This window comes from Pinus tabuliformis, chromosome J, assembly GCF_031772625.1.
Source record: "Pinus tabuliformis cultivar Carrire ecotype Pingquan chromosome J, CPIR1, whole genome shotgun sequence".
NCBI classification, from domain to species: Eukaryota; Viridiplantae; Streptophyta; class Pinopsida; order Pinales; family Pinaceae; genus Pinus; species Pinus tabuliformis.
This window is the reverse complement of record NC_142295.1, coordinates 1171701394-1171714117: the sequence shown is the minus strand read 5'-3', so window position 1 is coordinate 1171714117 and position 12724 is coordinate 1171701394. Positions and strand designations below refer to the sequence as shown.

At 33.4% G+C, this 12724-nt stretch overlaps 1 long non-coding RNA gene across 2 annotated transcripts; it reads right to left on the bottom strand.

The window, feature by feature from the left end:
• Positions 1 to 9138: 9138 nt before the first annotated feature.
• On the bottom strand, positions 9139 to 10575 carry LOC149231255 (uncharacterized). Of its 2 annotated transcripts, none has more exons than XR_016248044.1 (2): positions 10143 to 10575; positions 9139 to 9585 (listed from the first exon to the last, which is right to left on the bottom strand). It is a non-coding gene; the product is annotated as an uncharacterized LOC149231255 (long non-coding RNA). The 2 variants fall into 2 exon arrangements; XR_016248045.1 differs by having other exon boundaries at positions 9139 to 9439.
• Positions 10576 to 12724: the final 2149 nt, after the last annotated feature.

Sequence of the window (12724 nt, the reverse complement as noted above, 5' to 3'; positions counted from 1 at the left end):
CCTGTTGGGGATTCCACATGGGACGATAAGAATTTTATACAAAAGCATCCAAAACTACTCAAGCGCTGAGGACACCAATTTTTTGAAGGAGAGGGGCATGTTAGGTCCCTATAATAGTAGTGATTCCCCCATTACTATTGTAGCCCTTATTGTTATGGTTGTGCCCCTATTATCCCCATATTGTTATTATTGTGCCTTGTAGAATCCCACTATTATTAATTTTACGCCCTTATATTATTATGGTTATGTCAACTTTGATTATACTGTGACCCTTAGACTCCTATATATAGAAAGGAGGTTTTTTTATTTGTATCATCCAAGAATTGTTCATTTGTGTAATGTAAAGTAGGTTGCCCCCTCGAAGAGGCTGATTTGTAAGTCATTGATCTACCTTTTCTATATTTTTGGATTTGGTTTCATAACAACATATTTGGAATCTATTTTCCAATAAATCATGCAATTCACAGAATTATTTAGCCATGAAAATATTTTAAGAATTCAATGTGCATGAAATATTTTAAGAATTCAATGAACAAAACACTTATTCATCTATACATAGAAGTCTTTGGAAGTTTTCGCAAGAAAATAGTCTTGACTCTTTATCATATGAAAATTTTCAAGAAAATAAGTTTGATTCTTATTTCTTGATGCGCTATATGAAAACACAATAATTTTAAAAGAGAATAGTTACTTATCTTTTGCTTCATGCTTGGAACCCCTCCTTCCTTTATCTTGGCTCCATTCTACGTGTATTTTGTCATTGGTTCTCATATTTTCTCACAGGCTTGTAATAAGTAGAATTAGGAAATTTTAATAGCTTTTCTAAATCCTAAAAGCATTCCATAAATAACCCATAAATCACTCCATAAATCATCCGCGATGGGGGCGTTGAATGACGTGGTTGCAAGCCCCAAAGGACCGCGTGGGGACTGATGATGGGCATGTCCATGTATATATGAAGGCCTTCGCCCAGGCCTTCTCCAAGTACCTTGAGATTAGGGGAACTAATTCTTAAGTGTGTGAAATAGTCGCTCAAAGGGTACGTTGCAGGTGGTGGTGTCAACGAAGCATTCATGACCGGGGAGGACACCTATGCTAACCTAGACAGGGCCTACCTCAATTTTGAAATCCTGCATGGTGAATGGTTTTATTATGACTCCCGGTGTGTGAGGTTAGAAAGGGAAATTTCTAAGTCGTGAGCGTGAGTAGTGTGGGAAAGGTGGCGGATTACCATCAACGGTTATTCCAGCTCCCGCGAGGGTATATCCTAGTGAAGTATTGGTTAAGCATGTGCATACATTTAGTGGGTTGGAGTAGCTGATTGCATAATTCATTTACCCTGGAGAAATGACGGTTCAGCAAATGGTGGGAAATTCTTCTACCAAGCAGTTGGGGTAGGGATGTTGTGCTCGGGCCTCATGAGACATTGTTATTGGCACCCTCACTAGTTCTTCAACTAGTGTTATTTGCCCTCGTGGCGTAGTGCACTGTGGGTGGAAGACTAGGTTGCGGGAATCATTTTCCCCTCACATGTCAGTGGTTTTCTGTTGCTGGTGGTGAGAAAAAGTTCCCAAAAACATGGCTGGGATAGTAGGTAGACAATATTCATGGTGGAAGGAGGGAACCCCTCCATTTCTCTTTTGGTAAGTGTTTTCTATTGCATTTGAATGAGGCCGACACCTCACACTTCGTGTAGGTCATCCCATCTGAAGCCTAATTCAATCGACCTTGTAGCTGGTAGGAGTCTATCTGTTATGGTTCTCGCATCCAGTGGAAAACATATAGGATCCAATGCTTCTAGGGCTGGTTATCTTCGCTCATCAACTTCGGCAAGTTGTGGGGGATGAAGATCTGGTGGAAATTTCAAGGATGGTTCGAAGGTTCGGGGAGGTAGAGACCCAGGAGTTTCAATTGGTATCCGAGGTGTCCAAACCATGAGATGTCGACACAGAGGAGGGTTTGCTCATCGTCGAGGAGGACAAAGTTAGGGGGTGGCACACCAATGATGAAGGGGTTAGAAATAGCCATGCTACATGGATCGTTGTCAAGAAATCATCCAAACAATTATGGATAGATTGGCTACCGTAGAGCATGTGAGGCATGAGGAACATGCATAGCTTATCGTGACACTGAACAAGATGCATTGTTTTCAGTGCCATACTTGGGAAGGTGTGGTGGTGGTCTAGCACATCTAGAATCTACTCTCCAAGAAAGTTGAAAACTTGGAGGCATGGATGGCCCATTTCGAAGAGCATGTGAACTTTTCCTTCCTCCCTCCTCTACCTCCTCGAACAGCCCTGAACCACCCAACTTCCATCACTTCTGATGATTGATACGATATCAACTGTTTTATGTATCTTGCTTTCCTTGAAGTGCTTCTGGTCCTTTTAGCTGTGTTCTTTGTTACTTTCTATTGTTTTGTTTTACTATCACTTGCTAATACCAGTAGTGAACAAACCTGGTCGGGGTGAGACTACCTGTGCTTTTGTTAATGATGTACACTTTTTTGAAGAATGAATAGAAGACCAATTTACAAACAAAGAATCACTCCATAAATCAATTTTTTCCTAAATCCTAAAATCACTCAGTAAATCATCCATCAATCACTCCATAAATCATATTTTTCTAAATTCTACAATCACTAAATAAATCATCCATAAATATCTCATGCTTTTCTTTTGAAGGTAGATTTGTTTTTTCCTTATGAACAAAATATCACTTATCCATAACTTTTCTAATTTATTTAGATAGAATAACATAAATTCTTCTAAATAAAATAGTCAAGAATTAATTCTTGTAATATTCTTATAATTAAGAATTACAAGAATATTCTTCATGTAATATCAATATAAGAATTATTAATATTTAAACCCTCATTTTACTAGAGTTTTTATGGTAGCTTACACCAGGGATATTACAAGTGCAATGCCTTTTCAAAGTTATGGTGGAAAATTAAATAAGTCTAGAGGTATTTATAGATTATAATTTTAAAATTACGCGGAGTATGACCTATCCTACTGTCGTCAAAAATGGTGTTCTATTCCCCATTTAGAGCATAACTATGACTATGTATCTAATGTATAAACACAAGACAACTAGCTTCGAAGGAAAGAAGACTATGAAATATTTTAAGGATGTATATCAATCTAAATGTGTAAAAGCCTTGGTGAAAGCTTTTAATTAAAAATATATTAATCATAAAATGTTTGGTGATATTTTTTTTTAAGGATGTATATCAATCTAAATGTGTAAAAGCCTTGGTGAAAGCTATTAATTAAAAATATATCAATCATAAAAGTTTGGTGATATTTTTTTTTAAATATTCAGGTAAGGATTCTATATAGTTTCTCAAAAAAAAATGTGTTTTATAATAAAATACTTCTATCTTATAGAATTTGTGCAAATTGTATTAATTTTCTTTTTAAATAGTGAACTTTTTTTTCGGAAAATTAGATAGAAAATTAGCCCATGGTTGAAATTTACCTCCTAATGTTTTCTTTCTATAAGCTTGCTTCAAATCAAAGAATAAGCCACTCACAACTTAAGAAAATTTGCATAAATATGCTATGGCTTGATTGAACCATTGACAAATAAAGAAATTTGTCAATTTTTAAAATAATAGTAAAATAAAAAATACTTTCAAATGTAAATTTGTACCTCCTAATGTTTTCTTTCTATAAGCTTGCTTCAAATCAAAGAATAAGCCACTCACAACTTAAGAAAATTTGCATAAATATGCTATGGCTTGATTGAACCATTGACAAATAAAGAAATTAAAGAATAAGCCACTCACAACTTAAGAAAATTTGCATAAATATGCAACTTAAGAAAATTTGCATAAATATGCTATGGCTTGATTGAACCATTGACAAATAAAGAAATTTGTCAATTTTTAAAATAATAGTAAAATAAAAAATACTTTCAAATGTAAATTTGTTGAGAAATTGTGATAAAATGAAAAAAAATGAATAATAGAAACTTAAAATACTATAAAAAGATTATTAACTCAAATTAATCTAAAATACAAACCAAAAATATCAATTAGTTGCTAGCTTAGAAAATAAAATCAACTCTACTATACTAAATAGTAATGAATTCTCATGAGAGAGTATAGTAATGAATTCTCATGAGATCCATTGTAAAACAAGGCATAAAACAATCCCTTAAACATTATATGATGAAACAATTTGTAGGTTCATACAAAGAGTGTGGATGATAAAAACTACATTCTCTTAGAAATTTGTACTTATACCCTATTAAATTTCAAACTTCATATAACAAGGACTGCAGGCAGTGGTAGTCCCTGCCGATTTGATAGGGGAATGAAGTTATTCAGGGTATTATGTATAAAATTTTTATTCTAAGTTTACTCAGGCGAGATGAAATCCTTAAATTTATTACCCTGTTGAAAGTGCCAATGATGAAATCTTTAAATTTATTAGCCTGTTGAACTGGTCAATGTTGAAAGTGCCAATGATGAAATCTTTAAATTTATTAGCCTGTTGAACTGGTCAATGTTTGATATTTGTTTTGAACTCATAAATGAATTACCAACGAGCCAAAGTCGATATATCCAAAGTTAGATCGAAATTACAAGCGAACTAGCCAAAATCAACATATCCAAAGTTAGTTCGAAATTACCGGCATGATGAAATCCTTCCGCATCACGCCTTCGACATATCCAAAGTTAGTTCGAAATTACCTGCGAGATGAAATCCTTAAATTTAGAGATGAAATCCTTAAATTTATTAGCCTGTTGAACTTGCCAATGCTGGTTATCTTTTTGAATTCATAAATGTTTATCCAAATTTCACAATTACCAGGGAGCTAGTCTAAGTCGATATACACATCCAAAGTTATTTCCAACCAAATTACCAGCTAGCCTGCCAAAATCAAATATCCAAAGTTTTCATAATTTAGCACGATCTTTTCTCCGGGCACTTGTTATATCAATATTGGCCTTAAGACATTATTGAACAGTTGTTGCAAGCCACTGCAGAAAGTTAGGAAGCTAAGAGTAGGCCGAGCAAGAAGATGAAAATGATGAGCAACATTTCAGAAGGCCCACTGCAAGATTCAATTTTTTTGTTTACAAACTCGACTTAGTTAGTGAGTGAAAGAGTCAATAAAAAATAATTTTACAAATATAACGATAGAAAATTAAAAATGGTCAGCTCATCAACTTATGTATTTATAGTATTTAGCAAAACTATTTTTTTAATAATGTAATTCAAGTGGTCATGAAATTATTTTTTGAATAATCTAATTCGAGTGGTCATGAAATGACACATTAGTCAGTGAATATCTGTACATCAGTCAGAGAGTCCATCAAAAAAGAATTATAAGAATATAATGAAAGAAAAACTTTTGAATAATGTGTTGCAGTAAAAATGGTCGGCCCAACAGCTCATCAACTTATTTATTTATAGTATTTAGCAAAACTATTTTTTTAATAATGTAATTCAAGTGGTCATGAAATTATTTTTTGAATAATCTAATTCGAGTGGTCATGAAATGACACATTAGTCAGTGAATATCTGTACATCAGTCAGAGAGTCCATCAAAAAAGAATTATAAGAATATAATGAAAGAAAAACTTTTGAATAATGTGTTGCAGTAAAAATGGTCGGCCCAACAACTTACTTATTTATAGTATTCAGCAAAACTATTTTTTTGAACAACTCAAATGAACCTATGTTCTATTATTTAAGGAAGTAGTCTTTCCAGCTTGAAATATTCATCGCAAAGAAATCGGTGTCAACAATGAACCTATGTTGTATTATTTAAGGAAGTAGTCTTTCCAGCTTGGAATATTCATTGCAAAGAAATCGGTGTCAACAATGAACCTATGTTGTATTATTTAAGGAAGTAGTCTTTCCAGCTTGGAATATTCATTGCAAAGAAATATAATTAGCAGTCTTTCAAGCTTGGAATATTCATTGCAAAAAAAAGACCGTGGTTTCAAATCTGCACAAGAGTGTTTCTAAGATGCATAAATATTTCCTCATTGAAGATGGAATCCATCAGTGTCAAAAATCCAAGATAATGAATTAATAACTCATACTTGGGGAGTTTCCTAGATTTATTTAATCTTTAGAAACTTCAAAACCTGTAAAACACAAGGCTAGAGTGAAAAACAGATTGTAAAAACAGATTGTAAGATAAAACACAAGGCTAGAGTGAAAAACAGATTGTAAAAACAGATTGTAAGATAAGGCTAGAGTGAAAAACAGATTGTAAAAACAGATTGTAAGATAAGGCTAGAGTGAAAAACAGATTGTAAGATTGTTTTTCGAAATAGATTATTGTTACCTGATTTATATTCTGTTGGATGTATATTATGATTTTGTTCATTTTAATTTTTAGAAGCAATTTTTTCAATAAGCAACAGATGAATAAATCTTAGTTAAATATGTAAATTAACTAAAAGTTAAATCTAGAAGCAACAGATGAATAAATCTTAGTTAAATATGTAAATTAACTAAAAGTTAAATCTAGAAGCAACAGATGAATAAATCTTAGTTAAATATGTAAATTAACTGAAAGTTAAATCTATTTAACTTTTTAAAGATCAAACGATTGGTAAAACTTGTGGGTAAAACTTGTGGTAAAATAGAAGCAACAAATGAATAAATCTCAGTTAAATATATAAATTAACTACTAGTTAAATCTGTTTAACTTTTTAAAAATCAAACCATTGGTAAAATATGTTGCAATATAAAAATTTTACTAACTAAATTTTTATCATTGAAAACCAAGCGGGTAAATTTAAAGGCATAAAATACATAATATATAATGAACTACAACGAATTCTTAGCCAACATTCATGGTTTCTCACAGTCTACGCCCATCATAGAGGTCCCGTTTGAGAATGACAAAATATTAATAAAATATGATGTCCTGTTTGAGAATGACAAAATATTAATAAAATTGTATATTTTAAGCCGTTACGGTTACCTTTTTACTTTCCTGGCAGTCGTATCTCCCATCACGGTCTCCCACCATTTCTTGGTGTATGTTTCCACCTGTCCACTCTCCTCGGTTTCCTTCCATCCCATGTCTCCCCCTATTGTTCGTTTGCTGTTGGTCCATTACCTGCATGTTCGTTTGCTAGTAGTCCATTACCTGCGACATGGAGATGCCACGTTGGTTACATGCATGCAATGGAGTAGGTGAGTAGGTGGACGTGAGGTAATGCGCTGTGCCACCCTACTCGCCTTTACAAATTCGCCAACACAACACAAACATTGTCTTCACTCAGCATGACAAACATTTTCTTCCCTTCGTTGCTCTCAGCTTCCTTGTTTTTCACTCAGATTCCTTGCTCCAATTCTCTGTTTTACTTTGGTATTCCATTTCCAATTCCTAATTCCACTCATCGTTTTTAGAACATCAGTAATTCTGCTAACTTGGATCCCTGAAAACCTAACTCGCAATACGTGCTGGATATGTACAAAGCGAAGAACGAGCAAGGGGTGGCGGAAGTTTTCTGAGAAGAGGTGGGAGAAAGTGGGTTTAAGTTCCAGGAAAAGGGTATTTGTTGCAGTGAATGGGTTGTTTTCTAAGAAGGGGTGGGATAAAGTTGGTTTAAGTTCCACGAAAAGGGTGTTTGTGGTAGTGAATAGGTTATTTTTTGAGAAGGAGTGGGAGAAAGTGGGTTTAAGTTCCACGAAGAGGGTGTTTGTTGCAGTGAATGGGTTAAAAGAAGGATCGTAGGGGCAAAGATAGGGGCAAAGATGGGATGGGATATGACAAAGAAGACACTATGGGTAAAAATTGTGGTAAAAGATATTATATAAACAAAAATGTTGAAACAACCTTCGTACATTGTTGGTCACACAGGGTGTGATGGCTGCCCTTGGTCACGGGCGGTGTGATGCCTTCCTTTCTAAGAAAGTAGGAGCACTATGATATATAGCCCTTTATGCAGGCTTAATTCTCTTTACGCAGGCCTAATTCTCTCTTGTCAAGCTCTGGTGAGCATTATAAGGGCTTGGTGTGGAAAGGACTTGGTGTGGATGTGGTAGGCTTGGTGACTCCAAAAGGAGGAGAAAAAAATGCATACATGTTTTCAACCTCGAGTTTTTAGTCTAAATACCTACATAGCACCCGAGCTCATAAGGTTCATTGGTGGGTAGATGGTGATTCATTCAAAACATGCAAGCGCTGCAGATATAAGGTTCATTGGTGGGCAGATGGTGATTCATTCCAAACTTGTAAGTGCTGCAGATACAACTCAAGGCCAAATCATTAATCTCTCCAAGGTACACAAAAAAATTCCTATTATTTTTTACTGCAGTATAGATATAAGAGAAAATCAAACAGAAACAACAACTTGTAACTTGGAATCGATTGCATAAAGTGGAATCTATCTATTACACTTCCTAGATATATTTTCTCTTTGTATTGGTATATTTATTATATATTGCTCAAGGTTCCAGAAATATTACTAGAAAGCGTACTTGAGATATTTTTTTACTGGTTGTGCAGAATACATCTAATATATATCATTCAAGGTAGCAGAAAGCTCAAGCTTGCAGAAAGCATACCAGAGAAAGAGTTGCTTTAAAAATTCTTAAATGCGATGCTGTGGTGCTGATGATGCACAGTGTTGTGCTAATGATGGTCTCCACAAAAACTCTTTCGGAAATCTCTTCCAAATTGTTCATCAACAAAGGGATTCTTTCTTTCTTTCTATTATGAATTGATTTGAGTTGCAGGGAAAAGAAACTCAACGCTTAACTACTCTTATGCTCTTCTTCCTGGGTTGCACGTCAGGGTTCTTAAATAAATACAGAAATAGCCATGCAGATAACCATCTGGCAGTAAATTTATATATAAATAAATTTCCTCTTGTTCTAAAAAGATTAGATATAAAAAACTTTTCCAAGATAAGACTTGACTTTAGATATTAGAAAACCTTGCCACCACCTTACTTTGGATAAAATAAAATTGCTGATATTAGAAAACCTTGCCATAACCCACTTTGGATAAAATAAAATTGTTGCAACCTTACTACATGGGGGCATGTGAAGTTTGCAATAATGGGTGGAATATTTTATCGCCCAAAAAACATTGTTAAAAATGAATGTAAAATAGCAACCCCACATTAAGCATTGATTGTTATGGGTGAACATATGAAAGCAAAACAGAATATCGTGTATTGATCTGTGAAACATGAATACAATATGTAAAAATATAATAAAAGAATCAATCTTCTTACCTGATTATAGTATGTCTAAAATTTAATAGCTCACAAGCGTTCCATGGTGGTTCTCAGCTGCTGTTGTTGGTTGATGAATGAATGCTTCGCTTGCCTTACGAGAGGATCTATGCATAAGCCATGGCTGATGATTAAAAAGATGGAGAAGGACAGAGCGAAGCTGATATCACCTTTTCGACCACCTTTTCGACCATGGAGGGAAGGTGACAGTTTCTCCTATGGTGGAATAGGCCGTGAAATAACACAGGTAAAATAGCAACCCCGCGTTAAGCATTGATTGTTATGGGTGAACATGTGAAAGCAAAACAGAAGCCTTACCTGATGTCTGCCATTTCTCGACCTCAATAAAACAAACACAGTAACTGATGAATTAAGGAAAAAGACCGTTTAGCAAATCTAAAAAGAGGTACTAAAGTTTTGCAGCAAGACTTTGAAAGCAAAAAATACTTCAAAGTGCCTAACGAAAAATATTCTTGAAACACAACAGGAACTCGTTGATTTTGGTGGAAAAGAGAACCAAACATTTCTGTGAAAATTTTGGGCAATTGTAAAATTTTACAGCTCAAGGAAAAAACCATTGAAAAAATTACAAAATCGAATCAGCCTGAAATGAAAAAAAAAAAAATACAACAGAAGAACTAGTTGAATTTGGTATCAATTTCTACGTAAATTTTGAAAAGATATGAGTGCATGAAGAAAAGCTTCAAAGAACAAAAAAATAACGAACTACAGTCAGTAATATCGATGACATCGGCGTAAAATCTTTGGATTATGAATTCTTTTCCAAAAGCCAAAATGTAGCGCCCATAAACAAGAAAAGCAAATACATAATTTCGCAGGCAGAAAAGATATGGTTGATCAAGATCAGCTAATTTTTAATTAGTGATAGAGGGAAAAGCATTAAAGGTCGCACGAATACCTTCTCAGCCCCTCGCGCATCCCGAGGTTTCTCCCGGCCGGACGATCAGCCATTGCCACAATTTCAGTTGTAAAAGGCCGCCAGGGCTTTCAACAGCGAGCTATTAAACATCGGAAGAAGAATCTGCAGGCTTCCATGTATGGAATCGGTCTGCGCTTCTTTAAAGTATGAAGCTGAGAAACAGGGAAACCTCCACAGTTGACGTAGGAAGCTGAGGCCAGCAGCAGATACAGCTAAATTAGGGCCGATCAATTGAGAATGCGGGAATTCCTGTGTCAGCTTAGGGGCACAGAGCCCCTTTAATGTAACAAGGTCGCATTGTTCAATTTTCTGGAATAGATGAAACTACATGCAGCGGCCATTCAGCGACATGTGCTGCCACGAAGTTATCAGCGAGAGGAGATAGGAGCGTAGAAGAAGTGACAAGTGCCCAGAAGAAATGGCAGATGGCAGCTTGCTTGCGCAATTGAAAAACTTAGGATAAAATTACTTGTCCCGGCTGAATGGCAGCTTGTTTGCGCAATTGAAAAACTTAGGATAAAATTACTTGTCCTTGCAACTTAGGATAAAATTACTTGTCCCGGCTGAATGGCAACTTGTTTGCGCAATTGAAAAACTCAGGATAAAATTACTTGTCCTTGCTTAAACAACATCGGGGCACGTGAGGCCTGCAATAAGACCTTGAATTCAAAACTTTGGTTATAAGTTTTTTACACCGATATCCTTGGGGATAAATTTTGCTTAAAATCACTTAAACACTAAAAATTTATGGTCAACTCAAGAACTAATACGTGGTCAACGGTCCATCGAACGCTATAGTCCGGCAGGGACTAACAATATTGACTCTTTAAATCCTCTAAACACATCAAAATGATCGATATTTAGGAAATATTTTCTTTAATAATTTCCTATTATAAATAAAATTATAAATAAAATTTCAAAAAAGACTAACTAATTCCTTTTCATATTTCTTAAAACAAACTACAACTTCTTAAAATACAAGAGAGAAATGTTGGTTTTAGTAGAATAATAATAATCTTGCTTCTTCTGGTCATTGGAGAAGGCACATAGTATATCACTCATTTCATTCTTGATCGTCAATTGATTAGTATTTGACTTGGGATATACGACTTTAACATCCCTTCATTGTTGACAATGAACTAATCAATGTTTGACCTTAAATATTGTTCTATCATTCACTTGGTAGATAAAGAAAATAAATCAATTTATCTTTTATAATATTTAAATTTATTTTATAAAACATTTTGTTCGTTAACAAAATTGAAAGTTTCACACAATATGATGACTTTTTAATATTAGTTAACTTAATTCAAATTTTTATTGCGAAGCTTTGATTTCATTACAACAAATACTATGAGTGGCAAAATACCAAAATACCATGGGCTTATAAATTTTAAATATTTGATAAATTCATTAATGACAAATTGTACTATATGATTCAGAAAAATTGAAATTCATATATGAAGTGAAAAAATTAATTAGGTATTAAAGGACAAGGAGGAAAGAACTTGCATAAATTTTGGAGTGTATTATCTCACATTTACATTTTCATTCCTAAAAATGGGAAAGAACTAATAAATACTAGTGAGAAATAACTCGTAGTAAGTATATTTATTTACATTTTGTTCCTATTTATTTTTTATCAAGTCCTCCTTAAGTGAGACTTTCTTGAAAGTTTTCTAGTTTATTTTCTGATCATATTTATCTAGAATCCTAGAAAGATTCATTGAAATTACAAGTTTGATAGGTGAACTCTTCACAATCTAAGTGCCCCTCAAGTTGAGGGTGTTGAATCCATATATACAGTTAAAAAACCAATTTAAACAACATAAATCAGAATTTGACCACAATTTTTTAGAGCGATTCCATGCTAGAAACTTCAAAAAGTAGCACTTAATCCTTTTTTTGCAAATACTTACTTAAAGTATGGTTCCTATTAATTGATTGTAAATTTATTATTTATTTGGATATGAGCTATTTTTAAGGATTTTACTTCTGAATGGTTTTGCTATTAAACTTAACAATGAAAAATCACTCTACAAATATCTAAAAACATCGGTATAAATATTGCAACTATATCCATAAATTAAAAGTTGAGGAAGCTATCCATATAGTATTGTATTGTGCAAAGGCATCAATAAAACATTCAAAATATCGTCAAGTCAAATGTTTAACAAATAATTTTTTCAATATTATTGAACAATAAATATTTGTTTTTCAAATTAAACATTATAACTTGCACTAGTCAATGTTAAACTAATGGTGGTCAAGAATTAAAATATATTGCTAGAGTTTTTCTTTGCACTACTAATAACATAATATGCACTATCAACTTTATAAAATAAATAATAATTGAGAGTAGAGATTTCCACAATTTATCGGAATCTTTAAAATGTATAAAATCTTTTACACAATTAACATCCAAAAATTTAACACAAAAATAAATAATAATAAATAAACTAAAATACACTATTACCTTTACAAAATAAATAAATAAATAAATAAATATATATATATATATATATATATATATATATATAAAAATTAATTTAAATTCATTT